This window comes from Salvelinus fontinalis, chromosome 5 (assembly GCF_029448725.1).
Source record: "Salvelinus fontinalis isolate EN_2023a chromosome 5, ASM2944872v1, whole genome shotgun sequence".
NCBI classification, from domain to species: domain Eukaryota; kingdom Metazoa; phylum Chordata; class Actinopteri; order Salmoniformes; family Salmonidae; genus Salvelinus; species Salvelinus fontinalis.
The window spans coordinates 28,004,209-28,030,704 of record NC_074669.1 but is presented as its reverse complement, the minus strand read 5'-3'; the positions used below and the strand labels follow the sequence as shown (position 1 = coordinate 28,030,704).

At 41.6% G+C, this 26,496-nt stretch overlaps 1 long non-coding RNA gene across 1 annotated transcript; it reads left to right on the top strand.

Annotated features, from left to right (window-relative positions):
* Positions 1-218: 218 nt before the first annotated feature.
* Positions 219-25,810, top strand: LOC129855427 (uncharacterized). The gene is made up of 2 exons (XR_008759511.1): positions 219-1,191; positions 24,998-25,810. It is a non-coding gene; the product is annotated as an uncharacterized LOC129855427 (long non-coding RNA).
* Positions 25,811-26,496: the final 686 nt, after the last annotated feature.

Below are 26,496 nucleotides of genomic sequence, written 5' to 3'. Positions count from 1 at the left end.
TGTTTGCTTTGTATATAAAACGGTTGCTTTGTGTATTTCATGTTTCATCTCTATTGCCATTGTCCTGGCTGGAAAACTGTTCAGTCAATGGGTAAGTCCATGGGAAGTCAATAGGGCTAACTGGCTAGCTAGCTAGCCATGAAAAATTGGTAGCTTCCCATTAAAAATGTACATCTACCTTGCATAACATAGGCTTTAAGTAGTGTTTAGCCCAGACATGGGCAAACTACGGCCCGCGGGCCACATACGGCCCGTTAGGCTTTTTAATCCGGCCCGCCGAACTTGTCCAAATTATAGTAAAAACCTCCTTTTTTTCCCCTTTCCCTGCAATGCCCACGTTTCCCCAATAGATGGCGCACTCAAAACACATTGACCGTTGTTGGAGTGGCGCGTATTTCTCTTTATTTCACTTTAATTGTCACTTCGTTTCACGTCACCATTAAGCCCTTCTGTGAAAATGAGCGGACCAAAGAGAAGGAAAGTGGACAGCGAATGCCGAGTGTTTAATAAGGAGTGGACAACAAAATACTTCTTCACTGAAGTCCGATCAACGGCTGTATGTCTGATATGCCAAGAAGCTGTTGCGGTTTTCAAAGAGTACAATATCAGCCGTCACTTTGCCACGAAGCATGCAAACTATGCTAGCAAGCAGTCAACACAAGAACGGGCGGCTACTGCTCAGAGGTTGGCAGCTAATTTACAGAGTCAACAGAACTTTTTTCACCGACAAACTGCAATTCAAGAGTCAAGTACCAAGGCAAGTTATTTGCTGGCATTCAAATTAGCAAAGGCTAGCAAGCCTTTCTCCGAAGGCGAGTTTTTGAAAGAGTGCATGGTAGAGACAGCAGGTCTCTTGTGTCCGGAGAGCAAAGCCAAGTTTGAAAAAATCAGTTTAGCAAAATCAGTTCATTCAGTTCAAGTCTCTTAAACTGAATGACTTTTACGCTTCACTTAACGAGACCACGTTTCCAAACCTCCGGAGGACGGCGCAGAAGATGCTGGTGTTGTTTGGCTCGACCTACGTGTGTGAGCAGACGTTTAGCGTCATGAAAATCAACAAAGCCCATCACAGATCCAAGTTAACTGACCAACACCTCAGATCTGTCCTGAGAATTGCCACAACAAAACTAACTCCAGACTTTGATGCACTGGCAAAAAAGGGAGACAAACAACACTGTTCCCACTGAAATGGTGAGTTTTTCTGCTGTGTTATGAAAAAATGCATATGGAAAGTTTGGAAGTGCGTCTTTTAATTAAGAGCAATGCGCATTTACGCACAGCAGCGGTACAGTAGCTTTATTAACACGCCGCACATCGCTCTTAATTTAAATTTAAATTTTCAGCTGCAGGTAGGATATTTAATACAGCCTATGTCTGTGTGCTTGGCAACGATACACGTGTACTGTTTGCGCGTGAAGGCGAGGGCGTCCGTGGCGAGTTTGTAGAGCGCGCGGTCAGGACAATCCATCCATGATTTTGCGGAGTTTAACACAAGTAGATATTATTGAGCTTGAGTATTTCGTTGTGTAATAATATGTTTTGAATGTTGAAAGTGATTCCATTTTTCAATAAATTTTGATTTCTTTATCTTTGCACCTTCGATTGAAACTTATTAAAAACAGACGCAATCTTGATAAATCACAGTGCGTATGTTATTTTAATCTATTTACATTTCCTCATCCCGGTATCTGCGAAATAGTATGTAAATGCCATATCTTGCATATTCCTTGAGACAAATTTATTAACTGATAAGGGCTATTTTTCACATTTGAAAGACAGTTAATAAATTGGGTTGTAGTGTTCTTACTGTGCTATGAGGTTTGCACACACTACATTTAATGCTTTAGTATATCCGGCCCAAACACTCCCTCCAAATGCTCCTGGCCCGGCCCTCTGTCAAATTTTAGAACCCGTTGTGGCCCGCGAGTCAAAAAGTTTGCCCACCCCTGGTTTAGCCTGTTTAACTAACTGCTGGCTGGCTATATTATTAGGATTCACATATCTAGCTGATAATTATCAAGCAAAACATTTGCTTTGTTTATATCCGTCTATTGCTGCCATTATCCTGGCTGGAAGAAGGTTCAGTGAATGGGGAGGTGAAGCATGAGGCAGTGGTTTTATTTGGCACTCCAAGTTTTCTGAGCAAAAAAATAAAAATATTTAAAAATATATATATTTTCATTGTTGGACATAATAGACTGTAAAAACACCAGGAAATCAGCTCCAAGTGATTTTAATGTAAGAATTCTGTTCCCAAGTATTCCTACGCATAATAGAGAGATTGTATACAAATGTAATCAAGTTTTAAAATTATTATGTTCTAGTCATACATTATAACTGGAATTATTGTGGTCAATTTGCAGTCTACAAATGATTCTCTAAAATGTATTTATTGAATGTTCGTGCCCAAAAGCACATCTGAGATTTGACACAGCATCTGATAAGTACGCATCATCCAGTCTCATATTCTAACTTCTAGGACTTTATTTAGATTTCCAGGCATCTGCGAAATCCTGTAGGTAAGCTGATAAATTCAGGATTTGCATGTACTGTAAGTCAATTCATGACCCTCCTTGTGAGTGGGTACCATAATATTTCTTAATATTATTTTCCCAATTAATTTTGCTGATCAGGCATGCATGTTATGTGTTTGTTTCGGTCCAGCAGGGATTTCAAAACATTTTCTGTTTAGCTGTAGGTTGCATCAGTGTAAGTGTTGTGTTTTGAGATAGAGTTGGCCCAAAGTAGAGGCCGTGTGGTCCCCTCCCATGTGATCCCCTCCCACCTCCTCTTTGATCCCTCTAACACAGGGTCTAACTAATTAAACCTCTGGTTGGAGCGAGGTTATCTCAGAGTCTGTGACACCAGCAAAGCAAACAATGTCCCACTGTGGAGTTACGTAAACACAAGCAGCGGTGGGGTTCTGTTTCCTCCATGTTAGCGAAGCAGGAGAGCGTTGGGCTACCCTCTGCCTCCCCTAATACCCATACCCCCCGCTTCTCACTGACAACAAATAACACAGATTAACCTCTGCAATGCTCAGTCCTGATTGGGTGTTCCATAATGCATTCCCTTCGATTAGGAGTATCTGTTTAGTAGATGTGGAGCTGTACGGCAGCAGCGTTTAACCCCCTAGAGTCGATTGATGCAAAGTGGCGTCTGCGGTGAAAGGTGGCAGAGCTAGAGCGGTGTTTGTCATACCATGAGACATTCCAAAAATGGGTCTTCTCACTTAAACACCTGTAGCGTCTGAATGGTTTGCCCTACAAACTATTCACTGGTGGAAAGGGGAGACACTCACGAACACGATGGTGCTCTCCATTTTGCTCTACGACCCCCACAAGTATCAGGAGACTCATCTGGAATCTGTACTGTAGATGTGCCAACTTCTGTTCGGTAGCGTCTGAAAAACCATTTGGGCTACAAACTAATTGAACCCCGCTGTGGAAAGGAGAGATACTCTACTGGACTCATCTGAAGGTAACCGATACCGGTTTAAACAATTCAAATGGTATGTAAGAAAACAGTATAGAAAAGTATGAAGGTAGTGCCTACCCAAAAAAGGGATTAAATATGTGGGGGGGGGGGTTTAATATCTCCTAGATTTAGGGCAGACACTTTAAAACCTTGCTTCTTATTAGTTATTTTTTGACTGTCATGTTTGCCATGTTTGTTATTCATTGCGTTTCTATGAGCTTTAGTACTAAAGGCCAAAATCAATATTTTATCAACATTTTTTTTTATGTATTCTTTTGATACCTGAGGTTCTAAAACTCAATATCAAATAGCTAAATGATCCATAGTATGACTATCTTAAAGCAATTCAATATGTCAGTTTAGCCACCCCCTCCCTCAATGTCTTAGACTCTAAAGAATTATAAGACTAAACTATGAACGCTGGATCTCATAGCCCTCTCATTACTGGCAGCGTGATTTTGTTAGAGCACCTTCAGCATGCAGTGTGAATGTGGGGGTGTACTCTTTGTTCTCTCTGCTATCTGACTCTGACATTAGAGCAATTCAGATCCTTCTCAGTGTTCTGACCTGGTCTTGCCCAGCTGTGAACGGAGCAGCCCAGAGAAACATGCAGCTCCCAGTCCATTTCAGCTCACATGAAAAATGATATGTGGCTCGGAAACAGGGAAACATTATTTAATCCATGTCTCAAAAGTTATTGTTTACATGTACATAACCACTGGGCACACATTGGTTGAATCAATGTCGCTTCCATGTCATTTCAATGAAATTGCATTAAACCAATGTGGAATAGATATTGAATTGACATTTGTGCCCAGTGGGTATTATGTCATTTTCTTGAACTACAGTGTAATTTAAATATATTCATGCAGTTTTATCTGAATATACACCACAGGTCTAATACTTGTTGGCTGGGGAGGCAGGTGCAAATGCCCATTATCTCAGTCTGCAGTTACAGTATTCCAAGCAGTTGAGTCACAGCATGCATTTGTGAAGTCTAAAAACAAGTCACCACCCTGTTGCCTTTTCACTTCACCAGCTGACCCTAGCACACCATCAGACAGCTATTTGCGGCAATGCATGGTAGCTTTTGATGTGCTTGTTTGAAGCAACAGACCACCTCGTTAAACCCAGGTCTCCCCGTTAACAGGTCCAGGCTGTCACGTGTGCTCCCTCTCCGGGCTCTAGGTCACCAGACTGCTCATTGTGGCGCACCCCTGTCACCATCGTTATGTGCACCTGTGTGTCATCAGACTCACCTGGCCTCTTCCTCAGGCGTTATTGTTTCTGTTCCTGTGTCATGTCTGTGCGTTGTTCGTGTTTCTTATTTTGTACTATGTTGTCTTTATTTATTAACCTCTACCGAGCACTTACCCCGGGTCCGGGAGCACCCCCCACCCCCCCACACTGATTAGCATCGCTAGCATAGCGTCACAATGAAATAGTAGCATCTAAATATCATTAAATCACAAGTCCAAGACACCTAATGAAAGATACAGATCCTGTGAATAAAGCCACCATTTCAGATTTTTATAATGTTTTACAGGGAAGACACAATATGTAAATCTATTAGCTAAACACGTTAGCAAAAGACACAATTTTTTTACTCCAACAGTTTTTTCCTGCGTCAGTAGCTATCACTAATTCGACTAAATAAAAATATATATAGCCACTAACCAAGAAACAACTTCATAAGATGACAGTCGGATAACATATTTATGGTATAGCATAGTTTTTTTTTGAAAAATGTGCATTTTTCAGGTATAAATCACAGTTCTACATTGCAGCCAGAACAATTACAGAGACCAACGTCATATAACTAATTACTTGTCTTAAAACATTTCAGAAAAAATACACAGCGTACAGATATTGAAAGCCCAACATCTGGTGAATCCAAACAATATTTCAGATTTATTAAATGTTTTATAGCGAAAACAAAATGTAGCGCTAAATTAGCATAGCCACGCCAGCCAGAACCAGCTGGGCGCGCCCGACCAGTTCACATGCACGACAGATATATGAAATAACATCGTAAATTGGGTCTTACTATTGCTGATCTTTCATCAGAATGTTGATCAAGGTGTCCTTAGTCCTGATGAGTCGTTCAATCCATTCATAATGGCCACTTTCCCTCTTCATTTAGCATAGGTACTGGTCGACTGGCACGGTTCTGTCCAAAGTAAAAAAACTCACAGAACGGAACACGGCAAAACTCCCGAAAAAATTCAAATAATCTGATTAAACTATATTGAAAAAACATACATTAAGATGATATGGTCACATGTATCAAACAAACTTCGAGACGGAGATAGTTTTCATCCGTAACGGCAGCATAACAGTAGACAATCGCACCTCAAAATCGCGCGATTCAGAGAACCGGAAGTTGTCGGTCACGCCAAAGAAATAGGTCTTATTTCACGTCAGTACAAGATAAACAAAAAATGTCTCCTCTGACGTCCTCTTGACACCCAGAGGAAGACGAATGAAGTGTGTTTCGGGTCATAGGTGGTGTGACCATATATAGGCAGAGCGTTGAAGCGAGCATACACATCTTGCATTCTTCTTCTTGGTCAGGGAAAGTGCTGTCAAATGACTTCTGTTTCACTCAGAACCAAAATTGAAACGGTTTTAGAAACTATAGATTGTTTTCTATCCAATGGTATTAATTATATGCATATAGTAAGAGCAATAATTGAATAAGAGGCAGTTGAATCTGTAGAGGAAATTATGCTAATGCGAAAAAAGCACCCCCTGTATTCTCAAGAAGTTAAAACACTCACTCCCTGAACTTGCTTCCCAACACTCAGGGCACATGGTTACAGAATAATGCCTCACTTAAGGAAGCATCAGGGATTTTTTTTGCACATTTTTTTTCAGGGGGAATGACGTCCGGTCTGGGAGCCACTACAGGCTCTCATGCCTCAGACAGATCTCCAGGCTCCCCTGCCTCAGCCGCTCTGTCAGGTTCCCGCACTCTAGCCGGTGACAGGTTCCCGCGCCTCAGTAGTGGTGACCGGTCCGCTCTTGATCCCCGGGATAATTTTTGTCAGCGTCGGGAGGGGGTACTGTCACTTGTGCTCCCTCTCTGGCCTCTAGGTCACCAGGCTGCTCGTTATGGTGCACACCTGTCACCATCGTTATGCCACCTGCAATTCATCAGACTCACCTGGACTCTTCCCTGATTACCTTCCATATATATGTCACTCCCTTTGGTTCCTTCCCCAGGCGTCATTGTTTCTGTTCCTGTGTCATGTCTGTGTGTTGTCCGTGTTTCTATTTTGTATTATGTTGTCTTTATTTATTAAAACACTCACTCCCTGAACTTGCTTTCCGACTCTCAGCGCACATCGTTACACAGGATTTTTGGTACAGTGGCAGCAACATTGTTTTTAGGTTCCTGGTCAAAGCCTTGCTCCCAAGTATGCCAACAAATGTAATACACTACCATTCCCCCCACTGTTCCATCTCTGGTTTCCACCACCACCCCGCCTCCTACTGTCTGAATGCACTTCATTTTAGCTATTGCACACTGCTATGGCCAGCGCCTGTAGGCGATTGTGCTCTGTAGCTTTCCACCCCCCCTCTGGAGATGTAAGTGGAAAGTAAAGCACCACCTGGCGAGAACAGCCAGGGATCCAGGCTAGATACATTCTCTTTTTCCCAGTCAGGATAATTCATCTAGTTCAGATGGTTTAACCAGGGGTATTTTTCTCTTCCTCCCTGTACCTTAACATAAAGAAATGTCCTAGGAGGAAGAGGCGTTGTCATGCTCTTATCACAACTGTGTTGTGTTTGGACCATGATAGATCCTTAGTGATGTAGACACCTAGGAACTTGAAGCTCTTGACCAGCTCCGCTATTGCCCCGTCGATGTGAATGGGGGCATGCTCAGCCCTCCCTTTCCTGTAGTCCACGATCAGCTCCTTTGTCTTACTGACGTTGAGGGAGAGGTTGTTGTCCTGGCCCCACACTGCCAGGTCTCTGACCTCCTCCCTATAGGTTGTCTCATAGTCGTCGGCAAACTTAATGATGGTGTCGTAGGTGAATAGGGAGTACAGGAGGGGACTAAGCACGCACCCCTGAGAAGCCCAGTACATTACTGCGCCATCCAGGACCTCTGTACTAGTCAGTATCAGAGGTAGGCCAAAAAAATTGTCAAAGACTCCAGCCACACAGGCTACAGACTGTTCTTGCTGCTACCGCACGGCAAGCGATACCAATGCACCAAGTCAGGAACCAACAGGACCCTGAACAGCTTCTACCCCCAAGGCATAAGACTTATAAACAAGACTGCTAAGTAGCTACTCAAATGGCTACCCGGACTACCTGCATTGACCTTTTGTTGCACGAACTCTCTTTGACTGACTCTATGAACACACACTGGACTCTACCCACACACTCACACTGACAACCCAACACACACATACACACACTACATATGCACACTGACGCCACACACACACACGTTCACACTCACCACATACGCTGCTGCTAGTCACTTTACCCATACCTATATGTACATCGACTCGGTACTGGTACTCCCTCTATATAGCCATGTTATTTTCTACTCCTTATATATAGTCATGTTATTTTACTCTTTATTTTTATTTGTAAATCACTGTGGCACTATTTAACTCTGCATTGTTGGCAAAGGACCCGTAATTAATCACTTCACTGTTAGTCTACAACTGTTAAAATAACATTTGATTTGATTTCAATGCAATAAAGCATTTCACTGTGAAATATTTATAAAACATTTACCGTTTTTTTATCATAGCATTTTGGATGAGGAAGCTTAGCATGTTTACAAATGCCATTTCCAGATGAAACCCTATATAGTATATCCTTGACCTAAAAAAAACGATGTACCTATATGTGTTTTAATCACAGGAGGTTGGTGGCACCGTAATTGGGGTGGAGGGTTCGTGAGAATGGCTGGAGCAGAATCAGTAGAATGGTATCCAATACATCAAATACATGGTTTCCAAGTGTAGCCACCACTGGTTTTTAATCGAGATGAATCAACCATAAGAGACCATCTTCCATCCTTATCCTATGTGAAAGAAGTCTACAGTTGCTAGTTATATTTGTGAATTTACAATACATATAGTGGGAATTGCTAATGCACAATTCCATTTATATTATCAATATCAGCTGAGAAGTATTTCCGTTTTCATTTGCCAGTGTTCAATGTATACTAACAGAGAGTTTATTTTGTGTTATTGACTGTACGTTTGTTTATGTGTAACTCTGTGTTGTTGTTTTTGTCACACTGCTTTGCTTTATCTTGGCCAGGTGGCAATTGGAAATGAGAAGTTGTTCTCAACTGGCCTACCCGGTTAAAAAAAGGTGAAATAAATAAAATAAATACAATTGGCAGAATAAAAAACAGTATACACTACTAACTTCAACTTGTGTTGCTTCCCGTCTTAGAATATTTATTCAGTGATGGGCACAGGGTGTGTGTGTGTGTGTTTGTGTCGCCCACTGACAAACAGACTCTGGCTCCATGGGGAATGATTTATGAGGGTTAGAATACAGTATCATAATATGATATATACATTCTACCAAGAGCGAAAGGAGACCGGTGAATGGCCAGTGGCTCTAATATATCTTTCTATAACATCTTGACATTTCACTTAAAGGGTTACTTCAGGATTTTGGCAATAATGTCCTTTTTCTGTTTCCCCAGAGTCACATGAACTTGTGGATACCATTTTTATGTCTCTGTGTCAAGTATGAAGGAAGTTAGAGGTAGTTTCGCGAGCCAATGCTAACTAGTGTTAACTAGCACAATGATTGAAAGTCTATGGTTATCTGCTAGCATGTCAAATAACTGTAAGTCAATGGCTATTTGCTATTATGTTAGCAGATACCATAGACTTCCAGTCATCGTTAGACACGCTAGATAACATCTTCCTTCAAACTGAACACAGAGACATAAAAATGGTATCCAAAATGCCAAAGTATGCCTTTCAAGAAAGACACTGTTATCCCAGGCTGTGCATATTGGTGTCAAAACCCAGTTAAGATGTTTACTCTGTAAGCCAGTACGATATGCTCAGTTGGCAATATTACCCAGGTATCAGGGCAGCACTCTCATGGGGCATGCTCACTATACTGCTCCCTCTGTGCTTGACCACACAGAATGAAGAGGGCACACTATATTGTTCTCAGACTCCCTTTAATGTGATAACACTTTGATCCGAGGCCCTTATTCACTCACTTTGTCAGAGAAGGTCACAAAGCCTGAGTGCAAACTTACAGTGAGTGTTGAATACATAATGTGTGGTGTTGCATAACTCCTAACCTCTTCAGAGGAGGCTTAGTGCCTAATTGAAAAGTTTAGCGACAAGCCCAGCTTATAAAGCAAGGAGTGACACACATATTTAGGATGGAGATGCTTAAAACATTAACTTGCTCCAGGACTGGAACTGAGTTAGCAAGCTCTATGGAGAGGGATGTATCAATCATTTAGGTACAGTGTTTCTGAGCCCCTTGATTCATGTGGGCTTCTAAAATGTTCCAGGGATATTTTGAGATTGTCAGTGGACAGTAGACTGGCAGGTTTAGGCTCTGCTACTGCATGGAGATAACATACTGCATGTGCTGATTTGTTTGGAGTCCTTGGTGTGACTAGTTAACAAAATCTGCATCAACGAATCTGCTAGGATACTGAGTATTTCTTGAGGTGTTTAGAACTCATCAAGAGGGTACAGGAGCAGGTTGAACAGAATACGCCTCTGCAGGCCAGAAGTGCATATCGTGACACACGGCAGACGCCAGACTCAAATAAACACGTTTTGCGTGGTGAACATGACCATTTACCCATTTTCTGTGAAGTATTTATTTGTTCAAGAGCAGAGAGGACGAATAGACAGACAAAAAAGAAAAACACAGATCAAGCATTTTTCCATTTTTATTTTTCAATTTGTGTCCTTGGCATACCCTTTTGACAGGCGAGGTATCAGTACAGGGTGCCACAAACTTTTCTATTAGCAACAGACATTATTTTGAAAGCTCTTTACCATCCCATTCCATTAACTCCTAACCTTGTTTTTCCGATCAGTGGAAAGGCTGAGAGGGGAAAGGAAAAATCAGTGGTAATACTCTCCACACTGGATACAGGGATGAAAGGTAGAGAGGGAGAGGAGGGTAAGTTCTCTCTCAATGTGGCAATAAATATAACACAAAATGCATTAATGTACTCTATATGAATACTGATCTACTACTATACAGTACAAAAAGCTCTGAATATCAAAACCATATCAACTGAACTAGATATTGAGTAGTTTCATGGAAATGGTGGTGTGCAAGAAGAGTATAAAAAGAAAATTCAAATATATTTATTGCACACACCAAGCAGAAGTATAGTCAGAGGCTGGCACAGGATAGCATTGAATCAGCTGCATTCCGCCTTAACTTCTTATGGCTGCAGGGGCAGTATTGAGTAGCTTGGATGAAAGGTGCACAGAGGTGCCCATATTAAACGGCCTGCTCCTCAGTCCCAGTTGCTAATATATTCATATTATTATTCATATTGGATAGAACACTCTGACGTTTCTAAAACTGTTTGAATTATATCTGTGAGTATAACAGATCTCATATGGCAGGCAAAAACCTGAGAAGTTCCACTTCCTGTTTGAATTTTTTCTGTGGTGGCAGATTTTCAACCAAGCTCTCAATGAAATTACATTGCGATATGGAAGAGTTTTCACTTCCTACGGCTTCCACTAGATGTCAACAGTCAACAGAACTTTGTCTGATGACTCTAATGTGAAGGGGGGCCGAAGGAGACAGGAATGAGTAATCACTGCCACGAGCTAATCACGTATTCACCATGCGCCTTCACATGAGGAGGACGTCCGTTCCACCACTCTTCTGAAGTCAATCTAATTCTCCGGTTGGAACGTTATTCAAGATGTATGTTAACAACATTCTAAAGATTGATTCAGTACATCGTTTGACATGTTTCTACTGACTGTTATGGACTTTTGGACATTTCTTCACGTTATAGTGGAGGCGCTTTGTGACTTTGGAATTGTTTACCAAAGGCGCTAACCAAAGTAGCTAATTGGACATAAATAATGGACATTATCGAACAAATCAAGCATTTATTGTGGACCTGGGATTCCTAGGACTGCATTCTGATGAAGTTCATCAAAGGTAAGGAAACATTTATCATGTATTTTCTGGGTTCTGTTGACCCCAACATGGCGGATAATTTGGCTATTTTTCTGAGCTCCGTCTCAGATTATTGCATGATTTGCTTTTTCCGCAAAGTTTTTTTGAAATCTGACAGCGGTTGCATAAACTTCTCTAGGACAGGGGGCAGCAAATTCACTATTGGATAAATAGCGTGCCCAATTTCAATTTCCTACTCATCCCCAGAATATAAGATATGCATATTATTAGTAGATTTGGATAGAACACACTCTGAAGTTTCTAAAACTGTTTGAATCATGTCTGTAAGTATAACAGAATTTATGTAGCAGGCAAAACCCCGAGGACTAACCATTAATTATTATTATTATTTTCAAGTCACTGTCTGTTCAATGAGTTTTCATTGGAATACTGGATTTCTAATCACCCTGTTTTCAGTTCTTACCGCTTCCACTGGATGTCACCACTCTTTGGAAATAGGTTGTTCATTTGTGCAATGAAGAAGTAAAGCCACCTGGAATCAGTGTAAGGTCATGTGTACTGTTTGAGAGTTGCGCAAGACTAGAAAAGTAGCGTTAGTTTGTTGATCTCCTGTATTGAAAACAGATAGACCCGTCTTCAATTTGATCGATTTTTAACCTTTACAAATACCTTAATTAAGCAAACAAGAAAACGCTCACCCAGAGGCGGCGCTCCTAGTAGCCGGGGACTTTAATGCATGGAAACTTAAATCAGTTTAACCGAAGTTCTATCAACATGTTAAATGTACGACCAAAGGGAAAAGACCTCTGGACCACCTATACTCCACACAGAGATGCAAACAAAGCTCCCCCTTTCCCTTCATTTGGCAAATCTCACCATAATTCTATTCTCCTGATTCCTGCTTACAATAAAAAATTTGAGCAGGAAGCACCAGTGACTAGATCAATGAAAAATTGTCAGATGACACAGATGCTAAGCTACATGACTATTTTGCAAGCACAGACTGGAATATGTTCCGGGATTCCTCCAATTGCATTGAGGAGTACACCACATCTGTCATTGGCTTCATAAATAAGTGCATCGATGACATCGTTCCCACAGTGACCATACGTACATACCCCAACGAGAAACCATGGATTACAGGCAGCATCCGCACTGAGCTAAAGATTAGAGCTGCCGCTTTCAAGGAGCGTGACTCTAACCCGGAAGCTTATAAGAAATCCTGCTATGCCTACCGACGAACCATCAAACAGGCAAAGCTTCAATACGGGAGTAAGATTGAGTCGTACAACCCCGGCTCTGACACTCTTCGGATGTGGCAGGGCCTGCAAACCATTACAGACTACAAAGGGAAGCACAGCCGAGAGCTGCCCAGTGACACAAGCCTACTGGACGAGCTAAACTTCTATGCTCGCTTCGTGGCAAATAACACTGAAACATGCATGAGATCATCAGCTGTACCGGAAGACTGTGTGATCACGCTCTCCGCAGCCGATGTGAGTAAGTACCTGTACTTGTAAAAAGGTCAACATTCATAAGGCCGCAGGGCCAGACGGATTACCAGGACGTGTACTGCGAGCATGCACTTTCAACTTCTCCCTGTCCAAGTCTGTAATACCAACATATTTTAAGCAGACCACCATAGTGACTGTGCACAAGAACACTAAGGTAACCTGCCTAAATGACTAATGACCCGTGGAACTCACGTCCATAGCCATGAAGTGCTTTGAAAGGCTGATCATGGCTCACATCAACACCATCATCCCAGAAACCCTAGACCCATTCCAATTTGCATACCGCCCCAACAGATCCACAGATGATGCAGCGTCTTTTGCACTCCACCCTGCCCTTTCACACCTGGACAGTAGGAACACCTATGTGAGAATGTTATTCATTGACTACAGCTCAGCATTTAACACCGGTAGCAACACATCTGCCACGCTGATCCTCAACACTGGATCTCCACAGGGGTGCGTGCTCAGTCCCCTCCTGTACTCCCTGTTCACCCACGACTGCATGGCCAGGCACGACTCCAACACCATCATTAAGTTTGCAGACGACACAACAGTGGTAGGCCTGATCACCGACAACGACGAGACAACCTAGAGGGAGGAGGTCAGAGACCTGGCCGGGTGGTGCCAGGACAACAAACTATCCCTCAACGTAACCAAGACTAAGAAGATGATTGTGGACTACAGGAAAAGGAGGACCGAGCACGCCCCCATTCTCATCTACGGGGCTGTAGTGGAGCAGGTTGAGCGCTTCAAGTTCCTTGGTGTCCACATCAACAACAAACTAGAATGGTCCAAACACACCAAGACAGTCGTGAAGAGGGCACGACAAAGCCTATTCCCCCTCAGGAAACTAAAAAGATTTGGCATGGGTCCTGAGATCCTCAAAAGGTTCTACAGCAGCAACATTGTTAGCATCCTGACTGGTTGGATCACTGCCTGGTACGGCAATTGCTCGGCCTCCGACCGCAAGGCACTACAGAGGGTAGTGCGTACGGCCCAGTACATCACTGGGGCTAAGCTGCCTGCCATCCATGACCTTTACACCAGGCAGTGTCAGAGGAAGGCCCTAAAAATTGTCAAAGACCCCAGCCACCCCAGTCATAGACTGTTCTCTCTACTACCGCATGGCAAGCGGTACCGGAGTGCCAAGTCTCGGACAAAAAGGCTTCTCAACAGTTTTTACCCCCAAGGCATCAAATCAAATTTATTCATAAAGCCCTTCTTACATCAGCTGATATCTCAAAGTGCTGTACAGAAACCCAGCCTAAAACTCCAAACTGCAAGCAATGCAGGTGTATAAGTATGGTGGCTTGGAAAAACTCCCTAGAAAGGCCAGAACCTAGAAAGAAACCTAAAGAGGACCAGGCTCTGAGGGGTGGCCAGTCCTCTTCTGGCTGTGCCGGGTGGAGATTATAACAGAACATGGCCAAGATGTTAATTTTACTACTTAGCTTCGGCTGGTGGAGGTCCTGACGAACCACTTCCAGATAAAGCGTCCGGAGTGAAACAGTTGAATGAAAAAAGTAGAGCGAGGGAAAAACAAAATATATAAACGTTAAGTAAAAACCTTAAAGTACAAAGTAGGGTTAGCAACAAAGCGCACAGCAGCACGTAAACAAGTCTGCAAGTTGTGACCGGAAATAACGCTGATGTCTTTCTTTACACCATAAGACTCCTAAAGCCTAACAGGAAAATAAAGGCTACAACATCAGTTTGCAAATAGCACTACCCTACCCAAATCTCCCATTGAGGTGCACAACTGACTGTACTCACCTCCTCGGACCGATGTCCCAACAGCAAGTAGAGCAAGAGGTTCCAGCCTGGGCAGGGACCTGGAAACTAACCAATGTTACTCTCTAACGCAGCACACAACCAACTATCCACCGCAGTGGCAAGTCTACCAAAGGCAACCAACACTGGGCCTACCAAACATCGCAACTCCAAATAAATGTCACAAAAGATGCAAACAAAGCACCTACTGTACAGAGTTTTAAAACACTAACTCCACATTTTCTCCCAAACAAATTACTCGTACCAGTTTGCACAACACTAGAATTGGGCCTACTGGCATACTTATCCATGCAACACACCTATTTGATGACATCCCTAGACAACCAAAAACACTGATATGTCTCTAAGACACTATACCCAACACTTACTAGACTATGCAGTGAATAGCAACCAATGCGCATCCCAAATAGCATTAACACATAATAATACTATACGCCAAAATGTCTAGGAACCAACGTTATAATAAAAACTTGTCACGAACCGGCTCGTAACGAAAATGGAGACAACGTGGAGATTAACGAATAACAAATGTATTAACTAAAGTAAACTATAAACAAGTAACAATAGTGTTCAGCCTCAACCAAAATCTTAGCTTGAGATAAACAATCAAATCTTTGCATACATTATCTGTTGATGCCAACAGGAGATTTACACAATAAAACTGAGTTCCACAAGTTAGTATTCAGCCCTTGCGCTATCTCCACAGCCTGAAACATGCTATACTCCTCCTGAGAGAAAGAGTGAAGCAGAAACATTAACAGAAGGTGAGCTATTTACTGTTAATTAGAAAGGGGAATGATCTGAATGTTTAGCCTGGGGATTTCTGGAAGCAAACAATTTCCACTCAATGTCACCACCTGAGTGCCATGGACCTACCCAACACAACCACAACAAATCCCACACACAATCTGTATGGGTGTCACTCATCCCATCACCTTCAAGCAAGCCATCGGAATCCAAATGAAATAGTTTTTAATTAGACTACCCTCTTTAGAGCAAATTAATACTAGCTTTAACAGCAAGCAGCCTAGTGGAAGACAAATGGGAAACCTGTACTGTGAAAAAGTATGCCAAACTGAGAAGAAAGCAGGTTTTTAAAACGGACATAGTCACATATTCAATGTGCTTGAAGGACATTTTGCATGTCCATATTGTTTTAATCCAGACAAATACCTGCTGTAAATGTCAACGTTTTCCAGAGCATTCCTATTTGCAGCTATCAGTCGCTATCATGTTGTTCTGAATAACCCCCTAGTTCCAAAGAGGAAGTCAAGTTTCTGTATCACCTTAAGTATTGTGATCTAAACTTAGCACATATAAATGGCCCTAAATGTGTTAATAAAATAGACCAAATATTCTATAGCTTTACAAATAAATCATATAACAACTCAAATTTGAGGGTAAATGCCCCCCCCCCCCCCCTCTCAGAGAGAGACACAGCTGCAGGTGAGCACTCACATTTTTCAACATGTTTATAACGAAAGGATAGATTTGGAGTTAGATAAACTTAGGTTTTTCGGCAGGTACATATGCAGGATGCTACCCTCCACAGCAAAACTGTTCATTAAAAATTCCAAACCTACAACCTACTTTTGACCAAAGTAACCGGAGAGATTAATGCTTCCAAGGTTTCCTTTTTCCAAGCTATACGGAGGGTGCTCTAGCAAACAAACAGCAGAGACCTGAGGACACCATCCGTCCTGGAGTAGTGTTTGGTCTGATGTTATTTTGAAAGTCAAGAAGAAAATGAAACATAAAAAAAATTAGAATAAGGTACATTACAATGATATATTTTACATTATGGGGACTGAATGTTTAGTTAAGGCTCCCAAGCTTGCAAGGACAGACCAGATAGAAATTAAATTAGCACTAAGGTGTGAAGTAAAAGGTATCAAGGCCTTTGGGCCCAACAAGTGGCAGGAGTCTTTTAAGTGTCCTCTTTTCAGACCCATTCACTGGCATTTTCTACAAGAAATCTTCATCCAGAAATAAAAGCTTCTCCCAAGTTGGCGTGACACCTACTCCCATTGCCTGCTGCAACCTGGATTCCACCTGACGATCTGTTCACCGTCTGCCCTGGCCTGTCTCCCCATGTCTGGCACAGGTACCCTCACCACACTCACCCCTCTCTCCGAGCTTTCGTTCGCCTCCAGCACACACGCACTGGGGCGAGTGACTCTGAACTTACAATGTCTAGCCCCAAGTCGTTACATATTTTTAAAAATGATTGTGCATTTTGCTATTTTGCTGTTTGCCTCATGACTCCGGCATACTTTGTTAACTTCAAACTGTCTTTACCCAACCGTGGGACAGACTGTTTGTTCCCACACTCGGGACTCTGACTCTCTATTGGTTACACTGACTTTTGGCCTCCCATCCTATTCTAACCACCTCTCGCTGGCTTTGTATTCATGTTTCTCTATGAAATTGCTGCACAATATGATTAGTCCACCTCACAAATTGCATTTGGCAAAAGGCTTGGAACACGCATACTCATGCTGACTAGCTCTCGTTCAGGCAAATGAGAATTAAGTGCACTCTGGCTATCCAGAAGTCCAAAGTGAGTAACTTTAAGGAGCAGTTCTCTCTCTGTGGGTCTAACCCCAAGAAGTTCTGGAAAACCATTAAAGACCTGGAGAATAAACCCTCCTCCTCACAGCTGCCCATGTCCCTCATTAATGTTGATGTGGTTGTTACTGACAAGGAGCACATGGCTGAGCTCTTTAACTTCTCTAGGGTAGGGGGCAGCATTCGGAATTTTGGATGAAAAGCATGCCCAAATTAAACTTCCCGCTACTCGGGCCCAGAAGATATAATATGCATATAACTGGTAGATTTGGATAGAAAACACTCTAACGTTTCCAGAACTGTTAAAATAGTGTCTGTGAGTATAACAGGACTGATTTGGCAGGTGAAAACATGAGAAAAATCCATTCAGGAAGTATTTTTTGGGGGGGGGGGTTTGTCGTTTTCTATTCAATGCCATTACAGTATCCATTGACTTAGGAACTGCAATTTGAGTCCTATGCCTTCCCCTAGATGTCAACAGTCTTTAGAAAATTGTTTCAGGCTTGTATTCTGAAAAATGAGGAAGTAAAAGCAGTCTGAATGAGTGGAACCTAAAGTGTCACAGAGCTTTTTCATGCGCACAACTGAGTGCCTTTCTTGTTTACCTTTTATATTGACAACGTTATTGTCCGGTTGAAATGTTATCGATTATTTAGGCTAAAAACAACCTGAGGATTGAATTTAAATGTCGTGTGACATGTTTCTATGAACTTTACGGATACAATTTGGATTTTTTGTCTGCCTGTTTTGACTGCGTTTGAGCCTGTGGATTACTGAAGAAAACGCGCAAACAAAACAGAGGTTTTTGGATATAAAGAGACTTTATTGAACAAAAGGAACATTTATTGAGTAAATTAATGTCTGCTGAGTGCAACCATATGAAGATAATCAAAGGTAAGGGATTAATTTTATCTCTATTTCTGACTTGTGTAACTCTTCTACTTAGCTGGTTACTGTTTGTAATGATTTGTCTGCTGGGCTATGTTCTCAAATAATCGTAAGGTATGCTTTCGTCATAAAGCATTTTTTTTAAATCTGACACCGTGGTTGGATTCACAATAAGTTAATCTTTAAACCTATGTAAAATATGTTTTGTTTTCTGAATTTTTATAAGGAGTATTTCTGTATTTGAATTTGGCGCCCTGCAGTTTCACTGGCTGTTGAAGAGGTGGGACGCTACCGTCTCACGTACCCTAGAGAAGTTTTATCACCACTTCATTAAGTCAGGATTCCAATTTGACTCAGCCATGCCTCCTTGCCCGTCTTACATTTCCTCATCTCCCACCCCTTCTAATGTGACTATCCCCGATGCTTCTCCCTCTTTTTCCCCTGCTCGCTATAAAGTTTCTCCCTGCAGGTGGTCACTGAGTATAAGGTGCTAAAGGAGCTCCTTAACTTCTTATGGCTGAAGGGGCAGTATTGAGTAGCTTGGATGAAAGGTGCCCATATCAAACGGCCTGCTCCTCAGTCATAGTTCCTAATATTTGCATATTATTATTAGTATTGGATAGAAAACACTAAAGTTTCTAAAACTGTTTGAATTATGTCTGTGAGATTAACAGAACTCATATTGGCAGGGAAAATCCTGAGTTGAAATCAAAACAGGAAGTCAGAAATCTGAGCCTGTATGTATTCACCAGCGTCCCTTAAGAAATCCACTTGAGTTATGAATGATGTTGCACTGCCTAGGGGTTCCACGACTTCTATGATGTTGTGGGAGAGAATGATAGCAGAATCAGTCAGGTGTCCATCAAGCAGCCATTTTCTGATCATGCTTTCTTTTCATGGAAGTCACCTACGTTCCATTGCTCATGCAGACAAGAACGAATACTCCGGTTGGAACTTTATTGAAGATATATGTTAAAAACATCCTAATGATTGATTCAGTACTTAGTTTGAAATGTTTCTTCGACCGGAATATCACATTTTGAAGTTTTTGTCCGATATAAAGCTGACCAGAATTAGCGTTTGGACATGTTTACCAAACGCGCTAACAATTGGACATAAATAACGGATTTTTTCGAACAAAACAAACATTTATTGTGGACCTGGGATTTCTGGTGTGCTTTCTGATGTAGATCATAAAAGGTAATGGAATATTTATCATGTATTTTTGTGTTTATGGTGGCGCCATCTTTGCAGCTGTGGTATGCTACTTTTGAGCGCCGTCTCAGATTATAGCGTGCATTTATTTTTTCGTAAAGTTTTTTTGAAATCTGACACAGCGGTTGCATTAAGGAGAAGTATATCTATAATTCAATGTGTATAACTTGTATTATCATCTATATTTATGATGAGTATTTCTGTTGAAACGATGGGCTATGCAAAGTCACTTGATGTTTTTGCAACTAGTGAATCTAGTCGCCTCAATGTAAACTCAGATTTTTTTATATAAATATGAATATAATCAAACAAAACATGCATGTATTGTGTAACATGAAGTCCTATGAGTGTCATCTGATGAAAATAATCGAAGGTTAGTGATTCATTTTATCTCTATTCTGGTTTTTGTGAAGCTATATTTAGCTGAAAAAAATGTCTATGCTTATTGTGGTTTTGTGGTGACCTAACATAATCGTTTGTAGTGTTTTTTCTGAAAAGCCTATTTGAAATCGGACACTTTGGTGGGATTAACAACAAGATTACCTTTAAAATTATATAAGACACATGAATGTCTGAGGAATTTTAATTATAAGATTTCTGTTTTTTGAATTTGGCGCCCTGCACTTCGACTGGCTGTTGTCATATCGGTCCCGTTACCAGGACTTCAGCCATAAGAAGTTAAACTTGACCCCAAAAGAACTACTGGGTCAGAAGGGCAGGTAATTAAGGAAGTGATGGAGTCCAGGTGAGTCTGACGACGCGCAGGTTCGCGTAACGATGGTGACAGGTGTGCGCCATAACGAGCAGTCTGGTGACCTAGAGGCCGGAGAGGGCGCACACGTGACAGTACCCCCTCCCCGGCGCATGGCTCCAGCAGCAGGACGCCGACCAAAATGGCAATCCCGGGGAACAGGAGTGGACCGGTCACCTCTGCAGAGGCGCAGGAAACCGGTAAATCCGGCTGAGACGCAGGAGCATGGTGACCTAGAGCGCCGGAGAGAGAGCATAACTGACGTTACCCCTCCCCGGCGCGTTCGGCTCCAGCCGCAGGACGCCAACCCAAGGGACGATCCCAGGGATCAGGAGCAGACCGGTCACCCCCGCTGATGCACGGGAACCTGTCGCCGGCTGTGACGTGGGAACCAGACAATCAGGCTGAGGCAGGGGAGCCTGGCAATATGGTTGAGGCATGAGAGCCTGATGAGCCAGTGGAAACAGGGGAGCCTGGTGATCCGGCGAAGGCATGAAAGCCCGACGAGCTGGCTGAGGCAGGGGAACCTGTTGATCCGGCTGAGGCATGAGAGCCTGTAGTGGCTCCCGGACGCAACATCATTCCCACATAATAACAACGTGCGCTGAGAGTCGGGAAGCAAGTTCAGGGAGTGAGTGTCTTAAAAAAATAAATGGAACATAATACAAGAACAAGAACCTCGAACAACGCACAGTCAAGAAACAGAAACAACGACGCCTGGGGAAGGAACCAAAGGGAGTGACATATATAGGGCAGGTAATCAAGGAAGTGATGGAGTCCAGTTGAGTCTGACAAAGCGCAGGTGTGCATAATGATGGTGACAAGTGTGCGCCATAACGAGCAGCCTGGTGACGTAGAGGCTGGAGAGGGAGCACGTGACACTCTGGTGTGCAATCTGGTTTCCACTCAGGTTATGGATGTGCCACTGCAACCTTAAAGGTCCTCAATGATGTCACCATTGCCCTTGATTCTAAGCAATATTGTGCTGCTATTTTATTGACTCGGCCAAAGCTTTTGATACGGTAGACCATTCCATTCGTGTGGGCCGGCTATGGAATATTAGTGTCTCTGAGGGGTCTTTGGCCTGGTTTTCTAAATACCTCACTCAAAGAGTGAATTGTATAATATCGGAAAATCTGCTGTCTCAGTCACTGCTTGTCAACAAGGGAGTAACCCAAGGCTTGTTCCTAGGCCCCACGCTTTTCTCAATTTACATCGACAACATAGCTCAGGCAGTAGGAAGCTCTCTCATCCATTTATATGCAGATGATACAGTCTTATACTCAGCTGGCCCATCCCCGGATTTTGTGTTAAATGCTCTACAACAAAGCTTTCTTCGTGTCCAACAAGCTTTTTCAACGCTTCTACCCTTAAAACAAATGTCATGTGGTTTGGTAAGAAGAATGCCCCTCTTCCCACAGGTGTTATTACTACCTCTGAGGGTTTAAAACTTCTTATGGCTGCAAGGGAAAGTGTTGAGTAGCCAGTGAAATCGTGCCCATTTCAAACGGCCTCCTACTCAATTCTTGCTCGTACAATATGGATATTATCATTAATATTGGATAGAAAACACTCTCTAGTTTCTAAAACCATTGGAATTATTTCTCTGAGTGAAACAGAATTCATTTGGCAGCACTTTCCCTGACCAGGAAGTGAAATGTCAGAAATATGTGTTCTGTTCAACTTAATGCCTATACATGGTCATGACACTTAGGAGTCTACTTACACTCCATACGCCTTCCTCTTGGTGTCAAGAGGATGTGAGAGAAGAAATTTTGTGTTCATCTTGGTCTGGGGTGGAATAAAAGCTATTTCTTTGACGTGACCGTCCACTTCCGGTACTCTGAAACGCGCGACAAGGAAGTGCCATTGCCTTCCTGTTTTGCTGCCGTAATAGACGACAACTATCCCCGGCTCTGAATTTTTTTGATACATGTGAACATATCATCGTAATGTATGTTTTTTCAATATAGTTTAATCAGATTATTGAAATTTTTTCGGGAGTTTTGCCGTGTTCCGTCCTCTGACTGTGTTTACGTCGGAGAGATTTGTGCCACTCGGCTAGTGCCAATGCTAAGTGAAGAGGGAAATTTGCCATTCTGAATCCAAACTCATCTGGACAGAGGACACCTTGTTCAACATTCTGATGAAAGATCAGCAAAAGTAAGACCCAATTTATGATGTTATTTCATATATCTGTCGTGCATGTTGACTGGTCGTGGGCGCCCAAGTGTTTCTGGCTATTGTGGCTATGCAAATATCACGCTACATTTTGTTTGCGCTGTAAAACATTTAATAAATCGTAAATATTGTCTAGAATCACAAGATGCCTGTCTTTCAATTGCTGTACACTATGTATTTTTCAGAAATGTTTTATGATGAGTAATTAGGTATTTGACGTTGGTGTCTGTAAATATTATGGCTGCTTTCGGTGCAATTTCTGATTGTAGCTGAAATGTAAACTATGAATTATACCTGAAATATGCAAATTTTTCAAAAAGAACATATGCTATACAATAAATATGTTATCAGACTGTCATCTGATGAGGTTGTTTCTTGGTTAGTGGCTATTTTTATCCTTATTTGGCCGAATTTGTGATAGCTACTGATGGAGTCATAAACTGATGGAGTAAGAATATTGGTGTCTTTTGCTAACGTGATTAGCTAATAGATTTACATATTGTGTCTTCCCTGTAAAACATTTTAAAAATCGGACATGTTGGCTTGATTCACAAGATGTGCACCTTTCATCTGGTGTCTTGGACTTGTTAATGTGTGAAAGTTAAATATTTAAAAAAAATATCTTTTGAATTTCGCGCCCTGCACTTGAGCTGGATGTTGTCATAAGTGTACCGGTGTCGGGCTGCAACCTAACAGGTTAAAGCTTGAGGTAGTCATCTCATACAAGTACTTGGGGATATGGCTAGACGGTTCACTGTCCTTCTCTCAGCACATGTTAAAGCTGCAGGTTAAGGTTAAATCTAGACTTGGTTTCCTCTATCATAATCGCTCCTCTTTCACCCCAGCTGGCAAATTAACCCTGATTCAAATGACCATCCAACCCATGCTAGATTACGGATACGTAATTTATAGATCGGTATGTAAGGGTGCTCTCGAGCGGCTAGATGTTCTTTACCATTCGACCATCAGATATGCCACCAATGCTCCTTATAGGACACATCACTGCACTCCTTTGTAAACTGGTCATCTCTGTATACCCGTCGCAAGACCCACTGGTTGATGCTTATTTATAAAACCCTCTGAGGACACACTCCCCTCTATCTGAGATATCTACTGCAGCCCTCATCCTCCACATACAACAGCCGTTCTGCCAATCACATTCTGTTAAAGGTCCCCAAAGCACAAACATCCCTGGGTCGCTCCTATTTTCAGTTCACTGCAGCTAGCGACTAGAACGAGCTGCAACAAACACTCAAACTGGATTTAAAAAAATCTCAATCTCTTCATTCAAAGATTCAATCATGGACACTCTTATTGACAGTTGTGCCTGCTTTGTGTGATGTATTGTTGTCTCTACCTTCTTGCCCTTTTTGCTGTTGTCTGTGCCCAATAATGTTTGCACCATGTTTTGTGCCGCTACCGTGTTGTGTTGCTACCATGTTGTGTTGCTACCATGTTGTGTTGCTACCATGTGGTTGTTATGTTGTGTTGCTACAATGCTGTGTTGTCATGTGTTGCTTCCTTGCTATGTTGTTGTCTTAGGTCTCTCTTTATGTAGTGTTGTGTTGTCTCTCTTGTTGTGATGTCTGTTTTGTCCGACATTTATATTGTATTTTTTTATAATTTAAAAAAATATATATTATGAACACAACAAATACAAAAAAACTGAAATATACAAACAAGAGTACATTAACCTAACAGACAGGGGTATTACATATCAAAATTCATTTTCAATTTGTTGAATACTTTTATGGTGCATATTGCTTTTTTGTTTTTATATTTACTGATAGAATTTAAATATTATTTAGAAATGATCTTAAATAATGTGAAAAGGGGTTTGTTCTCTGCCCACTTCATTATATGGATAAAGAATCTTCTATGAAAGATAAACAAATGAACAATGAAAGTTAAATCAGGGTTCATATCATTCGGATCAAAATAAAATAATATCAGTCTCTCAGATTAACATTAATAGTCGTTTCTTTAAAAAAAAAATATTCTAACTCACTCCAAAATCTTCTTATATAAGAACAGCCCCCCAAAAAATGGTCAAGAGCTTCTGGGTCACAACCACAAAATACACATTTGTTATCAATAGCTATTTTAAATCTGTGTATAATAAAGGTCTTTACTGGGTAGATTCTATGAATGAGTTTGTATGATACTTCTTTCACCTTATTAGATATACAATATTTACTTGACAACAACAAAACTTTGTTCCAGTTCACTTGTCCTAGGGCTGCATTCAAGTACATTTTAGCAGAGGGAATAGTAACATATTGACATAGTTTCCTTATATATATGTTATGTCTCAGCCTCCAGTATTTATGCTGCAGTAGTTCATGTGTCGGGGGGCAGTCTGTTATATCTGGAGTACTTCTCCTGTCTTATCCGGTGTCCTGTGTGAATTTAAGTATGCTCTCTCTAATTCTCTCTTTCTCTCTTTCTTTCTTTCTCTCTCTCGGAGGACCTGAGCCCAAGGACCATGCCTCAGGACTACCTGGCATGATGACTCCTTGCTGTCCCCAGTCCACCTGGCCGTGCTGCTGCTCCAGTTTCAATTGTTCTGCCTGCGGCTATGAAACCCTGACCTGTTCACCGGACGTGCTACCTGTCCCAGACCTGCTGTTTTCAACTCTCTAGAGACAGCAGGAGCGGTAGAGATACATTTACTCCTGAGGTGCTGACCTGTTGCACCATCGACAACTACTGTGATTATTATTATTTGACCATGCTGGTCATCTATGAACATTTGAACATCTTGGCCATGTTCTGTTATAATCTCCACCCGGCACAGCCAGAAAAGGACTGGCCACCCCTCATAGCCTGGTTCCTCTCTAGGTTTCTTCCTAGGTTTTGGCCTTTCTAGGGAGTTTTTCCTAACCACCGTGCTTCTACACCTGCATTGTTTGCTGTTTGGGGTTTTAGGCTGGGTTTCTGTACAGCACTTTGAGATATCAGCTGATGTAAGAAGGGCTATATAAATACATTTGATTTGATTAGATTACATGTATAGTTTAAAATGTAAATTCCTTCTAATTGTATTGAGGCTACAAAATCCTCACAGTTGCACTTGGAGTTTTGCTATATTCTCCTAAAAGAAGACACCTTTAGGGACAGCTCTAACAACAATTTGATACTCCTCAGTAGTGAATGTAAAATTGTGTGTTCTCATAAATTCTGGACTATCATATAGTTGTCCATCATTATTCAATAATTGTTTAACCCAAATAATGTTGCTGTCAAACCAGTTTTGGTAAAATAAAGACTTGTTTTTGTATTTTATGTCTTTATTATTCCAGATTGTATACCTATGTGGGAAAAAATTGTGTTTGTACATGAGGTTCCAGGTTGGAAGTACCTGTTTATGAAAGTTTGCACACTTAATAGGGATTTTACCCATAACAAAGTTGCTTTTGAGTAAGAATTCTAGACCACCAATCTGTTGGAATATTATAGGGATAATATTCCCAATGCAATCCTTATTTCTTAAATAGTTTTGTATCCATTTAATCTTAAATATTATATTAGAGGTTTTAAAATCCAGAGCATTCAACCCTCCCTCACTTTGGGTGCTACATATTCCCGCTTTTCTTAAATAATGACATAGCACAAAACATTTCAGGAAAATTCTTGAAAATCTATTGAAGTTACATAAAAACACTTTTCTGACAATTAGAGGAGTTTAGAAAAAAGAAACAATGCATATAAACAAATTATTTTCCTGAGAGACTAAAAACAAGTCTCTAGAGCGAAATGGAGGGGGAAAAAACGGCAGTTAAGCAAATCGGGCAGATGGAGGTGTGAATGACATGAGGTCATATATTCCTCCATATGAAGTTAAATAATTTAGTATCAATTTTAGTTACTAACAGAGGAACATCCAAGGCAAGGGAGGTATAAACTAATCTGGAGAGACCTTCAGATTTTGATCAAAGTGCACGTCCAGATAAAGAAAGATCTTTT